Below are 25359 nucleotides of genomic sequence, written 5' to 3'. Positions count from 1 at the left end.
GATGGTTGAAATGCCTATCAAAGTATCGCATGTAGGATGCTAGATTTGTTTGTGTTCATTGTTACCCGGGGCTCTTGAGCTTTGACACTGCAGGCCCTCTCATGTTGTCATGGAAACAGTTTCCTGAAAGGAGACAGCAGAGTCTTCCTTGGCCATGTTGGTGACACTCCTGTCTGTGTCCCAGGGCTCACTCTTAGCTCACTTTACTAATTCTCTTTGGGGGTGTTGGCTAACTCCTATTCCAGGGTGTCGTTCATTATCTCCTCTTCCCTCCAGCTGAGAGTTTAAAAACATTCTTTAACTTTTAATTTTTATTTGGGTGAAACTTCACAGAGAAAATCAGTTTTCCATTCAACAGTTCATATCCAGGCAGCCATGACTCATGGCACTGATGACCGGCTTTATAAAAGTAACAGCACTCTTCCTGCTTCTTCTGTGTGTTTATCATGTCCATTTGTCTTTCTTTCCTACGCCTTCTTCTGAGTTTTATTCATGGGCACATGCTGCCATTTGCTCTCCCATTGTTGATTATTTTTTTAATTCATACTTCGCTGATGTTATTGTTTATCTGATAGGCCTTGTCTGTTTTTTTTTAATTAAATTTGAGCCGTGGGTGGAGGTGATGTGAAGTGTTAAAGATTGACAAAGGATCATAGTCTTGGGGTTTCATAGTCATAGTACTGTCCATCAGATCTGCAAGACTGGTATTTTTTTATGATTTTGAGTTTTGTTTCAAATATTTCTACCATTCTATACAGGCCTTCCTATTGTGATCCTTTTCAGAAAGGTTAGGTAGAAAATGTCCTTGTAATCATTTGTTTAATGACCACTTCTATTATGTTTACTATGTGAAACACATTATTTAAGCAATTTATAGATAGTAACTAATTTAATTCTCATAACAACTCCATGAATGGACATCAATACTAGATGAGAAAATTGAGGTACAGAAAGGCTAAGTAACTGACCTGTGATGTTGTCATTGTTAGGTGCGGTTGAGTTGACTACAACCTAACAACAACCCATGAACAATGGATCTGAACTTACCCTATTCTGTTCCATCCTCCCTGTCATGGATACAGTTGAACTCATGGTTACAGTCACTCTATTGATCCATTTTATTGAGGAGCTTCTGTTTAGATGACCCTCCACCTTCTAACCATGATGTCCTTTTCCAAGGAATAGCCCTTCCTAGCAACATGCCCAAAAAATATGAGACAAAACTTTCACCATCTTTGCCTTCAAGGAGTACCTTGGTTGCACTTTTTCTAAGACATATTTGTTTGTTTGTTTGTTTGTTTGTTTTTTATTTTTCTGTGAGTCTACTGTCAAATCAGATCTGACTGGTACAGGAGGAGATTGTCCCTCCTTTTCCCAGCAGAGCATCTGGTGGATTCGAACCATGTGCCTCTGGGATTGTAGTTGCAGTTCCTTGCCACTAGGCCACCAGAGCTCCCCTGTTTGTTTGTTTTTTAATCAGTTCATGGGCTATTCAGTACTCTTCCCCAACACCACAACCCAAAGGCATCAGTTCTTCTGTCATCCTTACTCACTATGTAACTTTCAGATGCATAGAACACAATTAAAAAAACAGTGCTGTGAATCAGATGCACCTTAGTGTTTTAACCAGTGTCATTGCTCCTTAACACCTTGGAAAGGTCCTTGATAGCAGATTTACCCAGTGCAAAGCATCTTTTGATTTCTTGGCTATTGTGGCAGTGGTATTGATTATGGATCCAAGCACGATGAAGACTATGGATCCAAGCATGGTGAAGACATTGATAACTTCAGTCTTTTCTCTTTGTATCCTGATGTTGTCTGTTGGTAGGTCCAGTGGTGAGGATTTTTGTCTTCTTGATGTTGAGATGTAATCCATAGTGAAAGCTGTAGTCTTTGATCTTCTGCGAGTATTTCACGTCCTCTTTGCTTTAGGTAAGCAATGTTGTGTAATCTGTGTAATGCAGGCTGTTGATGAAACTTCCTCTGGTCCTGCAGCCACATTCTTCTTCATAAAATCTAACATCTCTAATGATTTGCTCAGCATACAGATTGAATAAATATGGAGAAGGATACAGCCCTGCTGCACAGCTTTCTTGATTTTAAATCATTCAGTGTTTTCTTACTTTGCACAGCACCTGATCTAGGTGTAGGTTTCGCATGAGCACCTACAAGTATTCTGGGATTTCCATTCTTCTCAGTGTTAGCTATACTTTGTTATGATCCATCCAGTCAAATGCCTTTACACAGTAAATAACACAAATAGATAGTCTTACGATATTTTCTGCTTTCAGTCAAAATTCATGTGATAGCTGTAATGATATCCCTGGTGCCACAGCCTCTTCTTAATCCAGTTTGAATTTCTAGTAGTTCTCTGTTGATGTACTGTTTAATTAATTTTTAATTAATCTTCAGTGAAATTTTACTTTTATGTGATATTGTTCACAGTTCCAATTGTGAACACAAATCCAACACTCTGTTGGATTTTTTTTTTAAGAATGGGAACAGATGTGGATCTCTTCCAATTGCTTAGTAGGTAGTAGAACTGGGCTCTAAACGCAGGCAGAGTTTTGCCCTGCACAACCAGACTTTAAAGTGGGAGTAATACGGAAGGAACATAGATTTTGCATGTTTGAATTCCAGATAAAGAAAAGGACTAGAAATTTCCATTCACCTCAACATAAAAACTTTTCTTTATATTTTTGGTCTTACAACTTTTCAATTATTTCAACACAGGTAAGCTGCTGAACAATATCAACTTCCATTAATAATAAGGATAATGAGTCTTTTTTGAATGTTACTGATGCTGAGGTTTTTTGAATCTCTTTAGGAATAAAAAGCATTTTGATTTGTAGGTTATAATCATCTAAGTTATGAATTTGAATCTAAAGCAATTTCAATATTAGAAAATGTACATTGTATTTTATCTTCTACCTTGGGACGAGACATGCCAACATACAATTTTGTGTACAACATACACGTACAAATTTGTCTTTCTTGATAAACTTGGCGTTTATCTAAGAATGAAATTGTTGTACCTGTACAGGTTTGTAATTAAGTCATCCGGATAAGTCTGCACTAATTTCTTGGATGCCTTCCTGCATTCATTATCAGGTTTATCCACAGTGTTTATGAAGAAAAATTTATTTGTAAGAAATTTTCATGCAAATTTCAAGGATGTCAGTGATTGTTTAGTCTCATGTTACATGACATTGATTCCTGGAACTCAATACTTCTAGGGCACGTCTGTCATTTCCTTTTGCTTCTGTAGTAATTACTTTCTTGATAATCAGTATTTGGTAGTACATGTTTTGTTGTATTTGCAGCATTTTCTCTTAGCATATGAAAATAGCCTATTAATGATTAGCGAGATCTGTGCATGTCTTTTAGGTTTATTTCTGAATCTTGGAGAATTTGACATACCATCCATTGGAAATGCTGCAACATATTATTCCACACAATTAACACAAATACCTACCTGAGGCTTTGTATTTAGTTGGTAGTATTTTCAGCTTCTCTTTTGGAATCTCCTATTTGTCTGATCTCAGCAGTGTTTATGAAGGTATCTAGAACCAACATGTACAATCTTTAGATTGTACTCACTGCATTTCCTTCCCTACTTTTATTAGAAAGACATTTTTGTACTCTTATCATTGGCTAGATACAGTTTAAGAACTGCCCATTGGTGAGTAGAGATGGCAAAAATATGTAAATTATATGAACAGTAGGGAAAAACCCAGTTTCCAACTAACAACCTATAGCACTACCCTATCAAGTTATACTTATGTAATTTCCAATAGCTTATTGAACTTTAATGCCTACTAAGTTTATTCATTGTTCACACGTGGTTTTATGCATATGTAATGTAACCTACTGAAAATGGATAAAACAGCAACAAATTCAAGCAGACCTCCAAAGTTTTCATTTTGTGGGGACACAAATAGTGAATTTCTTTCTTAAAAAGTTGGTCATATTCAGTGACTGTTATGACCTCAACAATACATTGCAAACCAGCTTTCCAGAACTGCTGTTCTGCCTTAATTTGGGCTTCCAGTTAATAAATGAAGCCAAAACTATGTCTTTGGTTTCAATCTGACAACATACAATCTCTTGTTTCTATGAATTGAGTTTTTCCCAATTTATAAATCATATTCAAGTTGCAGGAATTACAAAATTCATCTTTAGCCTACCAAGAATGAAATGATTTAGGACTGAATAGTTTGTAAACAAAACAATATGCAGAGGTCACAGATGAAGACAATAACAGCCATTTCCTTTCACCACGAGGGAGCTCTGGTCGCATAGTCTGTAGGGAACTGTGTTGGTAACACAAAGACCCTGTCTGACAGTTCAAATCCATCAGTGACTTCTAGAGAAAAAGATGGGGAATCCCTTCCTTGGTGATTTACAGCCTTTCTGACTTGATGGTTGTGAGTTTTTATTCTCTTCCTAGTTTAGCTTTGCACTTTAGAAATCCATTCCAGCTACAGAACTTTGTTTACCACACAGAAATTTTCAAAGGCTTCGCTGTCATATTGACAATTACTTGAACCTCTTTTCTAGCCAGTAATTTCCATCATTACAATAAAAGTTATCCTCACACTGAGAAAGGACCTAAAGCATCTGCCACAGGAAGTAAAGGCCTGCAGTCTTTACTATGGATTGAAGCTTATAAAGAAAACAAAGATTCTCACCACTGGTCCAATTGGCAGCATATAATTTACAATAAATGGAGAAGAGATTGAGATTGTTAACAATTTCTGCTTACTTGGGTCCACAATCAACACTCTTGGAACCAGCAGTCAGCAAATCGAAAGACAAATTGGATTAAGAAAATCTGCTGTCAGGGATCTCTCCAAGAGTGTTGAAGTGCAAAGATGTCAGTCTAGAGACTAAGGTGCACCTGATCCAGGCCATGGTTTTCATGGTTACCTGCTGTGTATCAGAGAGCTGGACAGTGATAAGGACAATAGAAGAAGAATTGATGCCTTTGGGCTGTGGTGCTGGAGAAAAGTATTCAGCATACCATGGATTGCCAAGAGAACAAACAGGTTTGTACTGGAGAGCATAAAACCAAGTTGCTCTCTAGAGCCATTTTGAAGTTCTGCCTCTCATAATTTGGATGTGTTGCTATAAGGGATCAGTCCTTTGAGAAGGACATCATGTTTGGAAGGGTGGAGGAACAATGCAGGAGAGGAAGATCCTGGACGAGATGAATTAACACAGTGACTGGGGTAATAGGGACAGGTGTGTCGGAGATGATGAAATTGGCTCAGGATAGGGCAGGGTTCAGAGCTATTGTGACTCGGCACGTAATGACAGTAACACCAATAAGACAGGATCTGTATTTATTTTATTTGTGGGGTCTATGACAGTGAGCTTGGTGGTGTAGTGTGTAATGTGTAATGTATTGGGTTACTAACTGGAAGATTGGCATTTCAAATCCACGGCTGCTCTTTGAGAGAAAGATGGCCAATCTCCTCCAGTAAAGATCTCTTTACACCTTGGAAACCTGGTGAGAGTCACTATGTGTTGGATCACCTCAAAAGAAGTGAGCCAGGCAGGTGTGACAATTTCAGCTTCTAAAATAGTTTTACTTTCAACACTATTATTTTATTTTTTCTACTATTGCAAGAAATGCTATAAAATTTTGCATAAATTCTGTTATGTTAGCACCACTATTAGTAATTTTAGTACTAGATGTAATAATACAACCATTTTCACCCCTTAAATCTGAGCATTGAGTGGAAGAAGTCTGCTAACATTTAATTTTGGAATTGTCTTTAGGGATTGACAAATTGTTTTCTTTTTCTCTTTAGTAATCTTTCACTGTGCTCCGTTTTGTTGTTGTTATCTCATTTTACTTGGAAATAAAACTCTATTACTTTAGAAATACAATGTAGCAAACAAATTTGAGTAATTGAAAGGAAATACAATTTATAAAACAAAATTTATCAAATAAAATTTGGATATTAACCACAAACATTTCTATTTGTAAATTGTTGTTGTTGTTGAATCCTGCAGAGTTGGAACTGACTCATAGCTGACCATCCAGTGGGTTTTCAGAGGCAGTTAAGTGCATGGGAGGAGATTGCCCATGTGCATTTGTAAATTATTGTTGTTACGTGTCGTCAAGTCACCTGCGACTTATAGCGACCCTATATACAACAGCCCTAAACCCTGCTCTGTCCTGTGCCAATCTTATTGTCTGTGACACACCTACCCCCATTATCCCAGTCACTAAATCAATCCAGGTCTTCCTTTCCTGTGCTTTCTGTCTACCCTCCCAAGCATGACATCCCTCTCCAAGGACTGATCCCACTTCCCCAACATGTCTAAAGTATGTCAGACGAAGCTTCAGAACCCTTACCTCCAAGGAACATCCTGGTCTCACCCTGTCTAGGACAAATCTGTTTGTTCTAGCAGTTCATGGTATATTCAATACTCTTCCCAACACCACAGCTCAAAGGCATCAATTTTCCTTTTATTATCCCTAGTCATTGTCCAGATTTCTGATGCATAACACGTAATTGCAAAGATCATGGCCTGGATCACATGCATCTTAGTCTCCAGACTGACATCGTTGCTCTTCAGGACTTTGGGAGAGCTTTCTAACAGCTGGCTTTCCCAGTGCAATTCATCTTTTAATTTCCTGGCTACTGGTACCAAGAGTGTTGATTGTGGAATCAAACAAACTCTTAAGTAAAAAAAAAATTCATTTGGTACATAGGATTTTGTTCTTCAGGTTGAGAGAGCAAAAGAAACTGTATGTTACAAGGCAGTTGGAGATAATGCTATTCATTTATCATAGAATGTTTGTTGGCAAACCCTTCGTGGATCTCCAGTAATGTTTTTTTGTCCTGAAATAATACTTAAAACCTTGTGCACTCAGCTCACTTCCTGTCCTTGGATGCTGTATCTTCACAGTTCATTGGACACCTGTGGCTGCCCAATGAGGACAAAAGGAGTATGCTCCCTGGAAGACACATTTGGTTCACTTTGCCTAGGACAAGACCAGATGTGTCATGATCTACGTGACTTGGGTGCTGCTTGTAATTTTTACATGGTCAATGGACAAGAACAAAATATGAGGTTTTTACCTAATAGGTTCACAATGAAAAGGAAAATGTAATTGTTATCATAGACAAAATTTAGAAAATGTTTCATTTTCCTTCTTTGTGGAATTGTTTACCATTTTAAGAGACACATACTTGAGTGATGTAGTCATAATAGCACCACTTCTCAAGAAGCAAGTTGAGTTTGCAAGACCTGACAAGATCAATCAATTTCTTAGAAGTTTGGTCTGAAGGAAACAAGAAAAAGAAATCACACTATACAATTTTATTATCTAAATATTAATTTATTTATTCAAGGAATTGTTCAACTTCATTACATGGAAATGCATAAATATTTTGATGAAATATAAATGTAATGCTCTGATAAATGCTCTTTGCTACTCCTTAGAAGAGGAATTTAGAAATGCACTCGTTGGAAAACAGCCATATTTTGCATAATCAATAATGAATCTTGTATCTTCTTCATGTGCCTAATACCTCGTTTATGAAAATATATTTGGTAATAGCAAGCATTGTATCCCATGCAACAGATAATAAAAACAAATCCACTCACTTTATAAATGAAACTTTTAGTTAAATATTAACTTTCCCAGAAATTTTTTTATGTTTGCTATGTTAGTATTATATCAAATGTATGCTAGATTGTGTCCATAGAGTGTTATATTGGGAAAATCTGCTATCAAGGACCTTTGCAAGGTGCCAAGTAACAACGATGTCAGTTTAAAGCCTAAGGTGCATCTGATTCAATCCATGATCTTTTCAGTTACTTTCTCTGCATTTGAAAGCTGGACGGTGAATAAAGATGACAGAAGAAGTAGTGATGCCTTTGTATTGTGGTGTTAGAGAAGAGTACTGAATGTCCCATGGACAGCGAAAGGAACAAAGAGATCTGTCTTAGAGAAAGTGCAACCAGGGTGATCCTTAGAGACAAGGATGGTGAAACTTCATCTCACATACTTTGGGCTTGTTGTTAGGATGGGCTAGTCCCTGGAAAAAGACATGATGCTTGGAAAGTTGTGAATGCTGCCCAACACTCTTTGGTGATCCCCATATATCTCCTATATCCTGGTTTTCCCCTGTACTGAGGTGTTTCCTAGTGCAGGGACCTGGGTCCACACAGCTGCCCTCCACTCCTGGTGGTTCTTTCTTGGTGGCACTGAGGTCCCCTCCTCTGCCCTCTTCCCTTTTATCTCCTGAAAGACAGAAGGTGTTACAGGTTACACTTAGGGAAACCTCCCTTACTTGAGATGAGGTCTGTGTTGGGAATAAGGGGTGTTGGGTTCCACCCTTAGTCCTTTTACAACTATTTGGTTTATCAGAGCAAGTGAAGACATAACTTCTGCATGATGTAGATAAGTTGTGGTGACACAATTCAGTCTGTGACAGGTGAGAAGATGAAATTGTCTGGTCAAGAGGCATTTTAGGATGGAAGGGTTATTTTGGGTCATCAGCAAGACAGGGTTAGGTCTGGTGGCTTAGTGGTAAGAAGGAAGCTCCACTGCCAAACTAAAGGAAAGCAATTCAAATCCGCCAGCTTCTTTGTGGGAGAAAGGTGGGTAGTCTCCTCCTGTGTGATTTACTGCATCTGAAAACCTGCTGGAGGGTCAGCTGTGAGCCATTTAGACTTGATGGTACATTAAAACAACAACAGAGGATACATGTGGATCTTGTTTGCGGGGGTGTGGGGTGGGGGAGAGAGGGAGAATGGAACATGATCAGAGGTACAGATAGGCCTCTTGATGGAGTTTAGGTTTCCTTTAAGACAAACAGGACATACAGGCATGCACGCACGTGTGTGTGCACGCACACACCCACGTGTACATTGTTGGTGTCCCGTCACTCAGCTGCTGTGAATCTGACGTCTTAGAACTTTTCAAACCCACTGCCATCCAATCAGAGCTGACCTGTAGCCGACCCTCTAGTGAATGATCAGAAGACTGTCAGTCACACAGAGGAGATGGACCTTCTTTCTCCCATGAAGCGACTGGTGAATTGTAACCTTCGGGTGCCACTTCCATGCCCACCATAGCTCCCAGCAGGCCAGGGAGGTTAACCACTCCCCTCTTCTCATCTTTCAAGAACTAGCTGCTAAAGACTGAAGAACAATGCAAAGAAGGCCAGCCCTTGCCTCCAGGTAGGACCAACTCTAGGGTGTCATACTGCCCCCAGAGCACCCAGAGGGGTTAGGCCAAAACAGGTCTCCATATGAGACCACATCCCTGCTTAGCTTTCTGCTTACTTTCCTGTCCTGTTTCTCGCATGCATTTCCTTTCTCCCGAGAGCCTCCCTCAATAGATTGTTTGCAAAAGAATCTCTAACTTAGCGTCAGATTAGGTTCCCAAACTCAAAGACACAAGGAAGCCGTGGCTCTTTACTGAAGCACGGTTTCAGGGTTCAGATGATCTTGTCATGTGTATTTCCTGCCCTAAGACTCTGAGGCGTCTCTTTTCTTTAGAGGAAGCTCTCTTTGAGTTAGCAGGAGGACTATTTCTTGCAGCTAAACACGTGCCAATAGTGTGAACTTGGTAAAGTTCTCAACCTTTCTCCATCTCACTCCGTCTGAAGGATGCTGCCCACTCTTCTCCCAAGTCCAGAGCTTAGAGACTTGATAAGAGAGGGCATCCCAGGGTGTCAACATTGTGATGTCTCAGAGAAGGTTCTCCATTAGTGAATTCTGTCTCTTCTGTGTTTTTTTCTTTCTTCCTCCTTTGCTCATTTCAACTCAAGGTGGTGAGGTATAGAGAAAATATATTCATAGAGGCATGTGTTAGAGAGCTCTGTGACCTTCAGAGTGCCACAGAGCAATGAGAGTTCAAAGAGGTATGTGTTTAGAGTTCCACAGATCCAGGTTCCGTATTCCAGTTCACTGCTTTCCAACTCTCACATGCGTAGGAGTCACCTGGGGATCTTGTTAACTTGATTCTGACTCAGGAGGGCTGGGGCGGGTCCCAAGATTTCTGCCTTCGTCACGTGTTCCAGGTGCTGCTCATCGGAATCCCTCTGGGTAGCAAAATGCGAGCCCGTCTTATGATTTCAGCGTGGTTTCTTCCTCCCCGTGCGCCGATCTGAATGCCAGGTTCTTCCATTTCTGTTCCATGTTGTTTATCCTGTGTCATGTGCTGGGTTGTTTTTTAAGTGATTCACCGCCTCCCCCCCCCCCCCCCCCCCCCCCCCGCCGAGATCTCACTGGTTGAAATGTGTTGGGGAAAGCCACCAGGTGTGTTAAATTATGTGGGGGGAAAGTGATATTTCAGTTGTAAAACTCAAGCCTTTACATAGACGTGGAGGCTTGCAATGTTGCTATGATCTGAGAAAGTTTCAGCTAAGCTTCTAGACCGAATACAGACTAAGAAGAAAAGCCTGGCAATCTAGTAGGAAAACCCAGCCAATGAGAAGAACCCCACAGATCACAACCATCAACTCCCTTTGTCCATGAACTTGTCATGAGTTGAGGGCCACGCTAATGGCAGCTTCCAGTCACAGTGATGTGTCATAAACAGAACTCACTGTGGCAGGTCAGTAAAGGACACTGTTCTCCTGAAAGAAAGTTGGAGAAGTACGTGAAGAGCTCAACTTTGGGTCCCATTGCTCTGCCTGGATCTCCCCTGACACCTACCCCAGTTTGCCCAGAAGCAAAGCTGAACCCCCAAAAACCCAGGGCTGCAGCCTACCTGATCAAGGTCTCTCCTGTTCCCTGGACACTCTGACCCATATGAACCGCCTTCAGACCAGGAGCATCCACCCCCATACTTGTCATGTTCTTTTAGACTTGACCTTGAACCTCTCAGTTCCAAATGTATCTGAAATCCGAGCCTGCCTCCTCTAATCCAGGGCCCTTCTTTCTTTCTTTGCATATGCTGAGAGGTCAGCGTGATTCAGATATAAAAAAAAAAAAAGATGGGGTGATTTCCGCAATATTTAATGAATTTCCTCCTTTCACTGGAGCCATGGCCAAGTCCCTGCAAACATTCCCCTTTCCAAGCTGAGATTGGTTTTCCTTGTTCATTGCTGCCACCAGAAGGGATAGGTTTCCACCATCTGTCTCTTTCCTCCTTTGTCATTTGCTGTTCTTTGCCCTATTCTTCCCCTGGGGTCCAGGGAACGGAGACATTGTTTCCGAAAGGCCACTGGTGGTCAGCAGAGGGAGGGAGGTCCCGCTCATGGCCGAGCTCTTCTTCTGCACATCCGGGAGCTTTCACTTACAGTCTGAAAGTATCTGGACGGAGAACAAAGCCCTTGGTTGATTCGCTCTTTAACCTAAGCTGAACTTTCAGATGTGCCAGGTCCAGCACTAGGTACCATGAGACAGCGGCAAACAGCAGCTCTTGCTCAGGCAAATAAACAGGTATTAGTTCTTCCTTCTTAATAGAAGTACCTAATACAGATACGTATGTACGCACACTGACACACATGTACACATGGAAATATGCATGTATGTGCATGCTTGATTTGCTCCTTCATGGGGTAGGTCAGGATTAAGCGAGCCCTACCCAGGGGTACACCTCAGTACAGTCTTGCTAGCTCGTGAAAGAACTCACTGATTGTTCCTTAAGGGGTGTGACTTTGGACAGTGCTGTGTTCTGCCCATCCTGCCTGAGACTGACTGTGGCAAGTGCCCTTTCTTTCTGGTTCAACTCTTTGCTGGATTTGACCAACAACTTCTATATATGGAAGATCTGAAAGGATTGGCTTGTGAGTGCTTCCCAGTTTCATCAAGTGTGAAGTACCTGTTTCTGTTCTTCCCTTTTCCATGTTTCTGGTGATTTTCAAAGAAGAAAAGGGAGGAGAAGGGCACTTGTTTCTTCACCTTAAATCCACAAGAATGTGGGTTCTAATCCCATCCCTTTCCATCTCAGTCAGGACTTTGATTGGGTTACAAAGGCAGCAGTTGAGCCCATAATGGGATTTAAGACAATGAAATCTATAATTTCCATTAGGCCCAACTCTGTGAAGTTTCTATAACTAGTGAAGTGTTGTGTCACCAACATTAAGGTACTTTGTGACACAATCTTTGCAGCGTTTCAGTATAAAGTCAAAGGCTAGAAGCCACTAGAACTCAAGTAACCACTTGCTGTGGAGTTGACCTTCTGTGTATCAGCTAGAACTCTGCTCCCTGAGCTTTGCAATGGCTGATATTTGGGAAGCAGATCTCCCAAATACCCCAAAGCAGATACCCCAAAGCAGACTCGAACCTCTGACCTTTCCGTTAGCAGGCAAACATGCTAACTGTTGACACTACCCAGAGATTCAGTGACACCCTTTTATTATTTACTAAAACAATTTATTGCTGAGTGCCTTTAAAGAAAAGCCACAGTCCTGAGCCAGCAAACTTTGAAAGTCTGTGTATTTTTTTTTTTGCTTTATTCTTATATTCTGGGGACCCCAGGAAACGTTTATTGTTGTTAGGTGTTGAGTTGGAATGGACCCGTAGCTGACTCTCCAGGAGGTTTTCAGAGGTTGGAAACTCTGCTCAGGAGAAGATTTCCCGTCTTTCTTCTGAGGAGCAGCTGGTGGATGTGAACCACCGGTTTTTGGGTTGGCTGCACAATTCCTTACCACAAGGCCATCAAAGAATCCTACGAAAGGGTTAGTAGCACCATTTATTAAAGAGGCCAAAATGCAGGGAACTCACTTGATGTGACAGAGGGACCGAGCAGCCTGCAGAGGGTCTGGGCCCTGGGGGGGAGAAGGCGCACACTTGATAGATGGTGTCATAACTGAGTCGTGCACACTTGTATCCAAATCCCCCACATAGCAAGAAGAAGCCCTTGCCCCGAAACCAGTGGTGAATACAGACAATGTTCCAATCCCTGTAGAAAATGATTGCGCTCAGCTCCCTAAATTCTATGTTTCTCCATATTTATATATGCTGTTACCCAGTGAATACCTGATTAAGGGATGCAGCTGCCAAATGAATACATTTGTCGCTCATCAAATGGCACCATAAAGCCAGCAATGATGGAGCTTATTAAAAACCGCCTTTCACTCTGTGAAAAATCCCCCACATGTCCCAGCCAGTCTCAATATCCCAGCTAATGAAATGGGTAACCAATACACAAAGAGAGGCATTCAAGAGCAAATTAACTGCCTCTGGAATATGCATCATAAAGATCGCAGCCTGGAAAATAAATACACAGTGTATTGGGCAAATTGGCCTCGTGTTTAAGTGCTGATGGGTTTGAAATACTGGTTTAGCTTCTTGATAGAAGCAGGCAGGATGGGCTACTGGAAAGCAGATATTAGCAATGAAAAATTAGCTTGGAGACCCTGTGGGAAGGGGGATGAGAAAGAGAGCAAACGTTCGTGGTGGCTCTGCTCGGGGCCAGGTGCTGCGCTGATGCTGTCTGTGTGTGGCTCCCTGTTCCTTAGGACGGAACCAGGAGGCGAGACCCTTACCTTTTTGGATCTCCCTGCATGTGAGCACGTGACGAGATTACACTATGAGATACATAGGTGATTTCAGCTCCTCTTTGTATTTGAACATGATGTTTGAGAGATTTTTAAACATCAGTTTAAAAGATTTTATATTTTTGTTGCTATATATACACTTGTGTGTGTGTGTATATATATATCAATAAAAATATATAAATAAAAAAAATTTTCAGGGAGCACTAGTGACCTAATGGGTAAGCAGTTGTGTTGCCAATGCAAAAGGCTGGCGGTTTGAATCTACTGGCTTCTCAGTGAGAGGAAGATAATCATTCCCTTCCTGTACAATTTACAGCCTTTGAAAACCCACTGGAGTGTTAGATATGAGTGTTTCCTACTTGACACAGAGCAATAACATCCATCCGTCTGTCTGTCTATCCGTCTTAGATATAGATAGATATCTACATATGTGTCATAACATTTGCCAGCTCACCAGTTTTCACATTTCACAGTTTAGTGACCTTGAGTATATTAACCTGTGCAATCATCAACAATATCTGTCCTCTAGCAACTTCTTTGAAAGGAACGAACACCTCTTAAAATAACCTCCGAGGAGCTCATGTCGTGTAGTCTCAACTGTATTTCTCTACTAACCAAAAGGCTGAGTGGCTCTGGTGGTTTGAATTCACCCTCAGCTCCAAGGGAGCACGATGGGCAGTCTCCTTCTGTTAAGATTTACAGCTTCAGAAATGCAAAGGTTGCTTTGATTTGGAATCACCCTGATGGCCCTGAGAGAGTGTAAAGCAAGCCCTGGGCACTGCCGAGCTACTTTACTTTGGGCTCTTTCTTAGGATCTCCAGAAGGAAATAGATGCACAGCTCCTCACCCACTAGGCCACCAGAGCAAACTGTCTTTGTATTTCTTTCTGTCTACATATCTCTCTATCCCTGTTTACTATCTGCCTGCCTATCTCTATCTGTCTGTCTGTCTATCTCCCTACTCTTTTGTTATTAGATATTCTTGTCCCACCTTTGCCAGTCCTCTTCTCTGGGCACCTTCAGATCCAAGGGAGTAGTAACTGGCTGATGGAAGGCCCTTCCCAGCAGTGTGGCTCTTGCCTCTCTAGTGAAGGACAAAAGTCATTTCCTCATTTTATTCTGCAGACATGGGAGAACACACATGTGTGTACACACACATCCCCTGTGACGGGTTAGATGGACTTTGCCTCTGTGATCTCAGATAAGAAGCCTCTCTTGTTCTTCTAGAGAGTGAGGATATGATACTGGTTTTCTTCAAAAGGCTGATGTGGGGGAATTGATGAAACAACACACAAAATGTTCCTGGTTCTTCCAAGTGACCACGATGCTCTTCACATCACTTCTCGGTCCTGATCTACTCCATAGTTTTCAGAGGTGGGGGCTTCCTTCTGAAGCAGCAGCCAGACATTAATTGATGGGAGGTCACTGCAGCTGTGGACTTGGCCTCCCTAAAGAGGGATTAGAAAATTGGATTTAATGTGCAGAAAGTCCATGATGAGATGAAGATCGGTAGCCCCCAATTCAGAAACTCACAAGCTCTTCACTGGCTCAGTCAGTGTTTTCATTAAACTGATCATTTGGCAATTAATTTTTTAAGAAGAGCTCGTGAATAGCCCGGGTATATGCCCTAATCCACTCCAGGCTAAGGGACAATAACTTTCTTTTTGAGCTCAGTGGACCCTGAAGGTTTGGAAGGGCTGTAGACACCATGTATTTGTTGGTGTGCATTTCAGATGGGGCATGTGTAGTACCTAGAAATTGCAAGTAGTTTATGTCCGAGGTGATCATAGTAAGTGCTACTCTGGGAAGTAGGGCAGTGAGACAGGGCATAGAGGTAGAATATCTTACTGAGTGCATTATTGCTGTGTCCACCTGGGAAAGTTCTAGTAGGTAGCGCACTCTCCCAGTATCACCACACATCTGAGAGGGGAGTGGGTGAGGGTATTTAGCTCTTGTCACTCATTGGCTGAGGAATGGTCCAAGGAGCATTTATTCTTTATCATTTCCTCTCTGAGTACAGGGAAATCTCAGAAGGAGAGTTGCAGGAATTTGCAGTAAAAAGCTATCATTTAGGAGCTCTGGTGGCTTAGTGGCAAGAAGCTGTGCGGCAGTCCCAAAGGCATGTGGTTTGAGTCCACCAGATGCTCCGCTGTAGAAGGTAGGACAATCTCCTGTGCCAGTTGGATCCGATTCGACGGTACACACACACACACACACACACACACACACACACACAGAGCTATCCTTTGGCATGGAAATGGTAAACATAAATACGAGTTAGGTACTCACAGTATCTGATTTTTAAAAACCCCCAAAACTAGCCCTAAAACAAAACTAGATCCCATATTTTTTGTCATTTTGAGATGAAACTATATTCTGACTTGATTTTTGTTTTTGAAACCACGGTGTTTTCAGCAATGGAAGATACTTTGAAAATAAACTTGAACTTTTTTTATGCTCAGCCTCTGAGATTTTGGGGCTTTTTGTTACATCTTTTGGCCTACTCTGATACAATTCTGGCTGAAGGACACTGTCTTGGTAACTTTGGGCCTTCTTAGAGGAAGACTTCTGGAATAGGAAAAGGATGGACTTTGAGCACTTTAAGAAAAACCAGGACAAGAAACATGTGAAAAAGGAGAGCTGGACAAATCTACCCCCACATATATTAAGTTAAGCATGGTTAGATGGATTTTTGTGATGCCCCTTGAAGTAAATGGAAGGAATTACAGGCAGGGATAATTGAGTGTGGGAATTGCATTTTTCATCTCCCAGGAATTCTCAGGCTGATACATCTCAATAGTAGGGAATCGACTTTTACACTCTGTTCCAAAAAATAAAACGAAACCACAAAATTGAAACTATTGCTCCCTACTGTTAGGAACTGTCTTGGTTCTCACATATGGTTCTCCATCCCCTCAACTGGCCTCTGACAGCTTCCGCTTTTAGTGGATGTGGGTTTCCGTTGATTATTGATTGCAATCATGGTGACTGTCCATCCGGTTTCCAGGGCTGTAACTAATTTTTTTGGGAGGAGATTGCCTATCTTTCCCTTGGGGAGTGGCTGGTGGATTCAAACCACTGAACTCTCAGTTAATAATCCAGTATGTGATATACTGCGCCACAGGGGTTCTTGTAGAGATAACTAAAGACCATGAGTTGCTTTTGCTAATCACCTCTGAGGCTCGCTTTTCTTGCTCATTATTTGAGCAGTCAATTGTAGAATTAATCTTCATAAGGCAGATAAAGATCCCTGAACTTGAAGGTCCATCAATAACTTCTGTATACAGCTAGGGGCCTGGGATAGGACTGCCTGGGAATGTTTGTTCTCTGATGTCTGTAGAAGGAAAAGGGAAGTAGTCTTCAATCCCACATCTCTTGGGGCAGTCGTCTCCAACGAGTATGTCCTCCATGTGTAGGGAACCATACAGGGGAATTCAGAGAATATTAGATTCAAGTTTCAAAGAGGAGAAGCCAATTAGAGACCATTATGGGATATGGAGAACTGGATGTTAGAACCAAGGTAGCTCCTTGGGGTGAGAGTGGGAGCAAGAACGGTATGGAATGAGATAGAGACATACGTACAGAGGTACGTGCAGTCAACTTGGCATCAACTAATGGTGACACAACAAGATGTTGGCCAGACCTGTAGCTGTCTCAGAATTGCTTTCATGCCCAGGTCCACTGTTTTGGCTACTGTACTAATTCATCTCACTGAAGGTTTCTGTCCTCTAGCCTTCCACTTCACCAAGTATGATGTTCTTCTCTAACAATTGCCCTCTCCTGATGATGCTTCCAAAGCAAGTGACTGGAACAGTGGTCTGTTGGGATTTGTAGGATTTTTATTGACTAGTTCTTGGAAGTAAATTAGTAGGTCTTCTCTCCTGGATGACCTTAATCTGGAAACTCCTCTGAAACCTGTTTGCCGTGGGTGATTATTAGTGTTTGAAGTACTGGTGATAAAGCTTCTTGTATCACAGCAACCTGCAAACCATCACAGTGTGACAAAGAAGGGCTCCCTTACTTTCCTGCAATTTTTTTGTCCCTCTACTCAAGACTGACCTTTTAGGAAGGAAATCCAGTCATGCAAGGTCTGAAACAGCACAGAACAGAGAGAGTTGGGGGGACCCAGGGCCTCCAGGGTTTCCTCTGGAGAGGTCCAGGTTTGCAGATGCAAAGAGTAGATAGTCTGTTCCATGAGAGAAGCTAGCTTTTGCTGTCGGAGTTGCTGGGCTCTCCAGATGCACCCTTACCTTATGGTTCTGGACATTGCCAACTAATACGCTACCCACTGATGAGTGTGAGTCCGGGATACCCAGCGTTGAATTTTCCAGGCAGATCACCATGAAGCAGGTCCAAGTCCCAGAGCCACCTGGAGTCTATTTCTGCACTGGGGATTGGCTTAGTCCCATTTGCAACTATCTTCTCCAAACAGGACAAGCAGCCCATCTGCAGGGGTCTTTTTATTACAGGTTTAATAGCTCCTTGGCTAAGAGCCCCAGTGCTTCTTAAAATGAAAAGTAATTCCAAGGCGATATTTGAATGTGGTTAAAGTGAGCGAGTTGAGCTGCAGATCCTGCCTGTGCAACTAAAAAGGTCTATTTGTAGGGACGTGGATGACTGCATGGCTTTGAGAGGCAGCTCTGTGTCTAGGATTTCCAAATAAGCAGGTACAGAAATCTCAACAGAGATTGGCGTAAACCAGCCTCTGATTAAAGAAGCGTTTGGTCATCCAAATCCAAATCTGGGAACCACACCCACTCTTAAAATTTTAATACATTTGGTGTGTAATACTTGTGGTATAAACAGATGGTACATTTGACTGCTGATTGAAAGGTTGAGGGTTTGAGTCCAGCCGTGCGGCCTTGTGAGTTACATGATAGGCCACTAATTGAGAGGCCAGTGTTCTGATTGGAGGAAAGTCTGAATTGGAGGAAAGTCAGGCGATCTCCACCTATAAAGATTTACAGCCTTGGAAATCCAAGAGAGGCTTAGTTAGAATAAACTTGAACATGGTGGGTATAGGCACCTGGGAAGAAAGTTCTAGGAGTAGGCTTCTAAAAAAGGATTCTTTTTTTAAAAATTTTTATTTTTTATGTGTGTGTACCATCAAATCAGATCTGACAGGTACAGGAGGAGATTGTTCCTCCTTCTCCAGCAGAGGATCTGGTGGATTCAAACCGTGCACCTCTGGGATTGCAGTGAAGCTTCTTGCCACTAGGCCACCAGCACCTCCCTTGAAAAATCATTTGTCTGAAGGTTGCATACTGGAGTGTACTGGGTCGGGGATGGGGCTTGGGGGGATGGATTGTATACCAATGAAGGAATTTTTCTTTTACTTTTCAAAGAGAAGAGCTAACTGGGAGGAAGGGTTGGGCCGGGAGAAAAAACGCAACAATCAATGAATGGAAATCCAAAATCTCTGTAAATGTTCACTAAAATTATAAAAAAAAGAAAAATCATTCTTCAACAATACTATAAAACAAACAAAACCAACACGATAGATCACAGTTCTGCTCTGATGTGTATGAGGTCACCATAAATTGGAATCGGTTCTACGATGTCTGGGAGGGTGGCTAGGGGGTCTTCTAACAATCCATCATTTGGTCTTCTGAGCTGTGGTATAGGGAAGCAGGTATCTCTCTGAAGATAGTAATTTCTGCATGTGGGCCAGGGTGGGTGTTTCAAAGCAGAGGACAAGAAAACTAGAGCGAGGGTCCCAGAGCGGAGAGGTTTTCACAAGGGCAGTTGTGTCAATGTTTGACTCTGTCTTAGTGTGATATCAATGGTGTGCTTATCCCTTAACTTATTTGCAGAACATTTTCATTTGGTGAAGAGACACTGGGAGGCATGGTTGCAAACACAAATAAGGTATGAGCCATACCCTCAAAGGAGGTATAAACTAGAAGTAATGACAGTAGGTAACTTTTATAGGGCACTGTACAGGTACTTTACAAGGTACTTTTTGCAAATGCAGTGATTATTTGTTATTCACACAGTATCTCTTCTTTTTTTAAATATCTTGAATGCATTAGGAAACTGAAACTCAAAGCAACTAAGTAACTTGTCCAAGGTCACACAGTTTGCTAATGCAGAATTTAAATTTAAACTTGGATCTTCTATCAAAATTTCTTGCAAAAATAGTCTTTCTCTAGTAGAAGGATAATTGGATCATTTTTAAGTTTAAGACTTTCCTTTGACATCCCATTGCCTCCATGGCAGAACTAGTGTTTGATAGCGGTGTTGATACTGTTGTGTAACTTTGTCCAGTAGTTTCCCATAATCGCTATGAAGAAGGAAGGTGGTTGATTTACTTAGGATTGGGTTACTGACCATAGATGTGACGGAGTGATGGAATAAGTCAGGCAGTATCATGATCGTAGGATCCAAATGAGGAGCAGGAAAGGAAAGACCAAGGGTCTCATTGATGGGAGGAAACGGAGGGGCTGAGGGACCACACATTCCAATGAGACTGAAGAAAGCTTCAGTGGAGAAGTGGCAAATAAAGTGAGCAGAAAGGAGGATACAGTGGGATATGGAGTTTAGTAATTTTGAAGGGAGAAGTTTCACATGATAATAAGGTTCAGGAAGTAACTCTTACTATGAGTGGCTATGAAGATGGAGAAGGAAATGATTGGATAACTCATCACATCTTGGATTCTCCATTAGATAACTCATCTTGGATTCTCTGTTGGATAAGTCATCTTGGATGCTCTATCGGATAACTCATCACATCTTGGATTCTCTTTTGGATAACTCATCATGAATCCTGTATTGGATAACTCATCACGTCTTGAATCCTCTATTGGCCTGACCCTAAGTGACCTACTCACTACTGACTCCAAGCTGGACCTACTAGGAGCTTGACTTGCATCTCTCCAGCCAGCTCATTCCTCTAAGATTCACACCAATTATTTCCGTTACCTCAATCTCATCATATTTCTTTGTCTCTTCTTATATGACTATCAGCAGTTGATCTACCCCGTGAAATCCATTAAAATGAAGTCATGTGCTAGGATAGAAGTCTTTATTGAATTATGGTTTCCAGAAGGTTCCAAGAGAGATGCAGAGTGAAAGAGCAGAAGACACTCCATAAGAAGGATTGGCACAGGGACTGGAACAGCGGGCTTGACCATGGTCACTCCCATCTAGAATAAAGAAGAGTGAAGAAAACCAAAGACAGGGGCACTTAGACTCAGAGACTTAGTCCAGAGACTTATTGAGATCATGTGAACCAAAGCCCGAGTGACCCATTACAACCACTCAGACTGGGGGGATCACAGCAGAGGGTCTTCCCTGGACTGAGTCAGAGAAGAATACCAAACAAAAAAAAGGAAATTCATGAAAAACATCAGACTTACTGGTCTGACAGAAACTAGAAAAACCTCAGCGACTAGGATTTTAAGAACCTTCATGACCTGGAACCATAGTCTTGGATTTTTTTTTAAATGTATTTTAATGAAAGTTTACAGAGACTTTAGATTTCCATTCATTCATAGTTGCACACTTTCCTCCCTGTCCCCCCCTCCAGTTCACTTTTTTCTTTGAAAAGTAAAAAAAAAATTTCTTTCATTGTTGCACAATCCTCCCCACCCTCACTCCACTCCACTGTGCAGCTTTCATTCTGGACTCTTGTCATGACAATAATACCTAATCATATATTCCTCCTAAACAGTTCTCTTCCTCATCTTTTTCAATGCAGGATACATTATTTATCCCCTCTTAGATTTCTCCATAGTTTTTTCCAGAGACCACCTTTCAGCCAAGTAATAGCCACATTAATACCCCAGAGGCACACGTTCCACAGATCACATGAGACCACAAGGATTTATGTTTGCACAGTGGCAAAGGTGAGAAGGTAGGAAGTGGTAGAAAATTTGAACTAAAGAAAACGAGGGGACCCAAGAAAGAATGGGGAGAGGTCTGACACATTGTGTGGAATATAACCAATGTCATGGGATTCGTTATGTACACAATATTTAATGGGAAACCCGTTTTCTCTGTAACCCATTCCTAAATCATAAGAATGACAATTTCTTTTAAAGTAAAAGGGATTGAAATAATTTTCATTGTTCAAACAATACATGGACAACTTTTTATTGTTGAATGGATTGGCCTCTTTTAAGAAGTTCCATGTAGTATTGGGAAGATTATTGTGGGCCAACAGGCAAAGGACTTGGGATCGAATCCCTTCATGCTCTGGTCTCTGCTCCTCTCAGGCCTATATTTACAAAGTCAGGAAAGAGGGGGTGAAGTGGAAGGAATGAGCTGGTCTGGCCTCTGAGCCGCAGAGAGCATGGCTGACATCTCCTTGGGGAAGAGGCTCCTCTTCAAGGGTCCCTTGTTTGTTCTGTACATTCTTTCTTCCTCATTTGACCTTGGGCAGACCTGCCTGGAGCTGAGCAGGAGGAAGGAGGCAGATGGGTTCCCCTGGAATTACCATTTATGTCAAATGGTGTTTTAGAGATCTGCTTTAAATATACAGTGGTGCTGGGAGCTAAAGTCCATGCCCCTAATGGCAGTTTTCTTTATAGTTATTGCTCTGCCGCTGAGCCCAACAGTTTTATTTCTTACAAACTGACGTCTTATGAGAAGAATGGTAAACAGAGCTGAAAATCATGAGCCTCGCGCCTGGACTCGCCTCTGCAGGGATGAAGCAGCAGGGAGGAAGGGAGAGCCTAACTTGACCTTCTCTGGGGAGAAAGTGAAGTACAGTGGGAAGATGGTGACTCCTTTACCATAGGTGTGTCTGAAAGCCTCTTGGACCCTTTTGTTTTCTTATCTGAACAATAGGGTGATACCACCTACCCTGTTTGAAATCAGATGACATTTTCCAAGCATTCAGCACTCCCAGTGCTCTATAAATGTCAAAGTTTAGCCTCCCCCCCTTCCCCTGGAATGAGAAGGTGATCATCCTTCCCAGGCGGCCTGTGTGCCACTCTCTACCTGTAACTCTCCTCATCTATTTGGCTTGTGTACTAATCAACTGTCAGCAGCTCAGAGCCTCGACATTGTTTTCCCCCCCAAACTGCTCAGGTGATGGAGGGTTGGATGGTAGCAACAGCTTGTTTATCCAGGGAGGCTTTAACATATTCTGCCGAGGGGACACACAGAAAAGCTCATTGATCATGTTTTTCGTCTTCACAGCCACATCATTCTGAAGAGACACCTCACTCTATTGCTGACCGCTTGCTTCTCTGAGCATTGATCACAGACTCTTTTATGTCCATCCTTGGAATGCTGGGGCTGTCCTAGCCCTCTTCTGTTACCACCCTGTTCTTGGGAAGGGCATCCATGAGAGGAGGGACTGTACTGCCCACTCTCAGTCTCATGGTCTGGGACTTGAACTGGTCCTCCTCACCTCCAGCTGAGTTTTACAAGATACCCCAGCCTGGATCTCTACAGACCCTACCCAATAAGAATGGGAACTGCCTTCCTTTTCCCACTTGTGTCCTCTCTCTTCTCAGTCTCAGCCACTGACAGCTGTTGCCACACATTTCTTTAAGGGTAAAATCCGGGTGTCTGCCCTAGTGGGTTCCTTGCTTGTTTCCATCCTTACGTCCCAGCCATTACTGGGCTCTGTCCATGTTCTTTTTCATATCTCTTTCCCAACTGTACTTGGCTTCTGCTTCTGTCATCCCTGCCCTGAGAAGGGTCTTAGCTGGTACTTTAAAGGTTAATAGTTCAATTCTACCTAGAAATGCTTAGGAAGAAAGGGTTAGCAATCTCCTTTAAGAAAGCCTTCAGGACGTATTTCAACGGTAATACGTATGGAGTCTTTATGAGTTGGAATTGACTCAGAGGATATTCATTTTTAGGGTATAAAGTCTTAGAAAAAGTTCAGTCTGAGTGCTCTTAAGAAGCAAGCATGGTGAGGCTTTGTCCCATATATTTTGGGCATGTGACCAGAAAGGGTCAATTCCAGCAGAATGATGCCATGCTGGGAAAAGCAGTGTCAGAGACAAAAAGGGTGTCCCTCAAGGAGGTGGATTGGCACAATGACTACAACAACGGGCTTCAGCACAGCTGGGATGGTGAATGTGGTACAGGATAGGGCGAGGTTTCAGTTGGTCGTACATAGTCACTGTGAGTTGGAACTGACTCATCGGCACCTAACAACAGCAGCATACATGGTACAAGCCTTCTAAGTTGAGCTCTCCTAGTCGTTCACCTTTAAACCGTACTTTGTACGGTTTAAAGCTCTGTCTTAGATAATTTTCACTCTTTCCTTCCACATCTCTTTATTGAGTGCCTAGTGGGGTGCAGTGGAGAACAAATCAGACTTCATCTCGTCTCCCCTGGAGTTTCCATTTTTGGCTGGAAGCGATAAGACGGAAAGCAAGTAACCGGCAATAAAATAAGTGTAGTGTTAAGTGCTACGAAGGGAAATAAACAAGATGAGAGAAGCGATGGAGATTGGAAGATCCCTGCTCTCATGGAGCTTAGAGATTCGAGGGGAAGAGAATCCGTAACCCAGCCAAAGAGCAATTAAAATAATTTGCAGGCCGGGTAAGTGCTGTGAAGGAAGCGAAGATGGTCAAGTGGAACCGCGAGCAAATTGAGAGGACTGAATATTGAAAACATATGCAAAGTGCCTGGTATAATAGCAAATGACGGACACCCAATGACCCATTCTTTCCTCAATAGCTCTCTTTCCTTATTTTTAATTTCTCCCTCTACTGGACCCATTCTGTCAGCATTTGCATGTGTTCAAGTCTCCTCCTTTTTAAAACATACTTCTCTCCCTCAACCACTGATCTTTTTCTAGCTTGGATTCTAAGCCATCTCCCTCAGAAAATGGAGTGGTCTCCAATTGTCTTCTTTCCTCTCTCTCAACTCATTCTTTGCCTCCATTTCAATTGTTGCTTCCCTGAAATTACTCTCTCTGAAGTCACTGATGACCCCTTTGTCACCAATTCTTTGAGCTCTCACAAAACTGGGTCTCTTGACCAGATTAGATACTATTTGTGAGACGAGCTGACACAGAATAGTGACTACAGCAGTGGGCTTAAGCGTGGCAGAGATTGTGATGTAGGTATGGGATCGGGCAAGGTTTTGATCTCTTGTTACAGATGATTTCTACTTGGCTTGATGATACTGAACAATGGCTCTCATTAACTCCTAACACACTACTTCAAGTTTGGTTTTCTCTCTTTCTCTCTGATGACTGTTTCTCAGGCTTATTTGCTGGCTTCATTTTCAAAATGTCTTAAAACATTAGAATGTACCAAGGCTTGATTTTAGCTCTCTTCTTTCTTTTTACACATTCCTCGATAATGTCTGAAGTGTCCGTAAAACAAGCGTGGAAACCAAAAGTAGGCAAAGAAGCTTTTATTGTGGCTCTCAGGCTTCCGGGTGCTATTCTCTGACCCAGGCCGAAGACAGAGGGAGAGACAGAGAGACAGACTTGCAGGACAGGTCAGAGAAGGGCGCACGGGGCATGAAGAAGTGCAGCTGTTGTTGTTTATACCATCGAATTGGAGCTAACCCATAGCTGAGCCTCCAGGGGGTTTTCAGAGGCAGTTAATCACACGGGAAGAGATTGCCTATCTTTCTCCTGGGAAGCTGGTGAAAATCCATCCAGCTGGTGAATTTGAACCGCGTGCCTTTGGGATTGCAGTGCAGTTTCTTACCACTAGGCAGTTCCTAGCCTTGGATTTCTAAGATGGGATACCTGATGGGGTCTAGTTTTCCCCCACTACCCTTCCAGGCTTCTCTTAATTCTGTCTTAATTTCCCCAGATCCCATCTCTAATACTACCTCTCCTGGAGGTATTCCTCCTCTCTCCTGATACAGCTTGAGTATCTTCGTGACTCTTGGCATGAGCAGGCGGGAAACAGGTCTGGCTCCTACTGGAGACTGATGCTCATGTTATTGTTGTT

The sequence above is a fragment of the Elephantulus edwardii genome, unplaced genomic scaffold (genome assembly GCF_000299155.1).
Source record: "Elephantulus edwardii isolate Elephantulus edwardi_28Jun2011 unplaced genomic scaffold, EleEdw1.0 scaffold00015, whole genome shotgun sequence".
Taxonomy (NCBI): Eukaryota; Metazoa; Chordata; class Mammalia; order Macroscelidea; family Macroscelididae; genus Elephantulus; species Elephantulus edwardii.
This window is presented reverse-complemented; position numbering follows the sequence as displayed.